The sequence below is a fragment of the Phaseolus vulgaris genome, chromosome 4 (genome assembly GCF_051622355.1).
Source record: "Phaseolus vulgaris cultivar YP4 chromosome 4, ASM5162235v1, whole genome shotgun sequence".
Classification (NCBI taxonomy): Eukaryota; Viridiplantae; Streptophyta; class Magnoliopsida; order Fabales; family Fabaceae; genus Phaseolus; species Phaseolus vulgaris.
The window spans coordinates 39216586-39220177 of NC_143501.1; positions in this window are offsets into that span (position 1 = coordinate 39216586).

Here is a 3592-nt window from a genome sequence, read left to right on the forward strand (position 1 = left end):
TGATTAACATTCCCGAAGACCTCTCTATTCCAAATTTTTAGATCTAGTTTTAACTTTTCCATTTTTTCTTTTAATATAAACAATCCTCTGTCGTGCACCTCATAACTCTATTGTTTACTACGAACGAAAGCTAAAAACCTTCCATCTCTTTCCCACACATCTAGACTCCTTAAGGGTTTTGAGCCCCAATCCATCGATGAAACTCTAAACACTAGAGCACAATGATTAGAGACTGACCTGCTTAGAGCAAATTGTTTATTTTTTGGCCAAACATCCAACCATTCCTAGGAAACCAGGATTCTGTCTATTTTGCTTTTAGTTGACCCATTCGGCTTGGACCAAGTAAACTTTCTTCCAACCATCGAAATATCCATCAACTCAGAATTTTCGATGAATTCATTAAACTTAGCAATTTCTCTACTATAATCAGATACTGATACCACATTTTTTCTCTTCTCTTTCCATATGATAGAATTGAAGTTCCCAACGACACACCACACCTTGTTTTGTCGACTCTTCCTGATTTCATATATCTCATCCCAAACCTTCTTTCTATCTTTTAACGAACCAGAACTATACCCGTTCACTATCATAACTTGTACCCCTAGTCCTACCTTCCAAACACATTCGACAACCAAAAAAAATCTCCCATTGAAAGAGCTTGTCAAATTGAAACTATTTCTTCTCCACATAGTTATAATTCCTCTTGCAGTATTAATGGCCCCGATTTTGACCCAATCGATTTCGTTAGAACTCCACAAATGGTAGCAACTCTCCTTACTAAACTCATAACACTTTGTCTCCTGTAAGCAAACCATTCCAACCTCCTCGCTTCGAATCAAATCACTTAATTATTTTCTTTTAGTGCTTCCTCCTAATCCCCTTATATTCATGCTAATTAGACTCTTCATTAGAAACACAAATCTCCACATGTCTACTCCTATTGTCTTGGCCTTCCAAAGAACGAAGATTGTTTAAAACGACTTATTCTTCCCCTTACAGAGTGAAACTCATTTCCTTACCAATGTTCCACATTTTTTAGCTTCTTTGTAATCATTTTGCATCCAAACCAATTTATTATCGTTTCTAATGACACTGTCCGAGATGAAGATCTCTAACCTTAGCTCCCTTGATGAAGCGGACTTAGATACCCTCTCAACCGCTGGTACACTTCTATCTCTCAATGGGTACGTAATTCCCTCCCTTCCACCAATGTTGGCCAACATCCTCCCCACTGGGCAGCTGACAAAGAGGGATTCTGACTCGCTGACCTGGGCCCTGGGAGGAAAAAAAACTTCAGTAGACCCATGATGACTTTTTACGGCAAGTGCACCACGTTTGTCATAAGTAATACTTGTCCCTAAGGATGGATATCGATCCCACAAGGAACAGTGAATTATCTAGTACAATATTCGCTAAATATAACAACAGAACAATAAAAAGAGTTTTGAGTTGGCTATATTGAAACTTATCAATGAGAAAACAAACAAAGAATTAGTTGCTTCAATTGAAAAAATAGGGATTAGCTTCAATAAATAAATTGGAGCATTTAAGAAATGCTATACATAAAGTAATTTATGCTATATGTCATGTTTGTATCTAAGTTGCCCATACAATAGGTCATTATATCCACCAAAGTATCTCTTACATGATACAAAAGTGATACAACAAGTTGACATACTCGTAGGAGACCACTAAACTCCTTGATTGACATAGTAGAAGGGCTATATATTTTATGTTACTAAATATATATGTTTCTCAATTTTTTATTGTCTAATCCTTAAATTTGACCATTTTAGTTTCATATATGTAGGAAAGTATTTGATTTTTTTTATCAGCAATAAACAATATATACATATGAACCATTTAACGGGTGATCAAACCCATATACAAAGAGAACAAGAACAACCTAACAACATAAAACCTTCCAGACATCTACTCTAAATATAACCCTACCAAAAAATCCTACCGTCAAGAAACTAAAATGAAGAAAGACAAACCAACGAATCGATACATCAATCAGAAAAAGAAAAACAAGCAGAAGGGAATTTAGAAGTGATCCATGACCAAACCTTCAATTGAGCCAAAGAAAAGATCTCAGAAGAATAAAAAACTCCACCTTTAAAAATAATCTTATTCCTATGACTCCAAATCTCACTAACCACCACAATCCAGATATTTCTCATTCCTAAATGGACAGACTCTGGAGCATTACTCACTCAAAACTGTAGAAGATGGGAGTAAGCGTGAAGAGGAGCAACCGACGAAATATCTAAACATGCAAGACAAAGATTCCACACCAGCCAAATTACTCTACAGTCAAAAAATATATAATTTAGCTCATCCTCTCTTACCCCCATAAAAGCAGCAACAAACACTTTCGACCTTAATCCAGTGTTTGAGTAAACTAGCCTTGGTAGCGATCTTATTTTCCAGCATCCTCTAAGAAATAACTTGAGCTGAAGGCAAAGGCTTAATCCTCCAAAAAAATTTAAACATCCTCTCCCAGTCCCCCTCATTCACACCTCTTAGAATCCCATAATCCGAATTAACTAAGAACTGTTGAAGCTTATCGACTTTCCAAACTCACCTATCTGTTAGAATATATGGCCTTTAAACAAGAGGGGTGTGAATTGTTTATGAAATATTTTCGAAAACCTTGAAGGTATAATGAAAGTCAATGAAGAATCACAAAGAAAGAAACTAAGGAAAGCAATGCACAAAGCTGTTTTAGTTGATTTCCAGAAAATCAACTGGTTGTTTTTGCGATTCAACCAGTTGTTTTTATCAGCAGTTAATAAAAACAACTTAAAACATATATATGTGAGATTAGGGAAAGAAAGAATCACACAAACAGATTTATACTTGTTCACTCTTACACCAAGAGCTACATCCAGTCCCCAGAAACCACTAGGTGATCCACTATGCAATCAAAACCAGATTACAAACACCACACACCAAAGTAGTGACCTTGAACCCCTCAAGAAACACACTACCTTTGACAAACCTCACCAAGAGTATTGATCTTGAACACATCAAGAACACACAACAGTCCTTGGCAACACAAATACAAAATTACAATAATCAAGGAAGAAGGGAATAGAATACACCTGGGTATTACAAAGCTTAATGTTCAGAATTACAACCCAATCCTATTCCACACACTTAAGATGATCCAAAGCTATTTCAAATCTTGGAAAAATTGTTTTGATAAACTCTTTCTCTTACTTCAAGATTAGGAGCGTAAAACCACCTTTATATAGACCAACCAAGTGGTCAAAAACATTTAATAAAGGAGCCAAGGTAGTTAGGACCATTTAAAGCATATTAAAACCACTTAACAGAATTATGTTAAGGTTTTAAAGAAAACAATCGGTTGAATTGACTTGACAGCAAAGTCAAGCTTTTCAAAACCTTTTCAAAAACTCCTAAGGTAAAACAACATGTTGTTTCAAAATTTCAACCTGTTGAAATTTCAACAGCTTTTTAGAAAACCCATCTTTTCAAAAGGTTAAAGATTCAAATGAACTTGGATCATCTTAAGGAGTGAATTAACAAGTTTCAAACAACTAGATAACACACACACACCCAA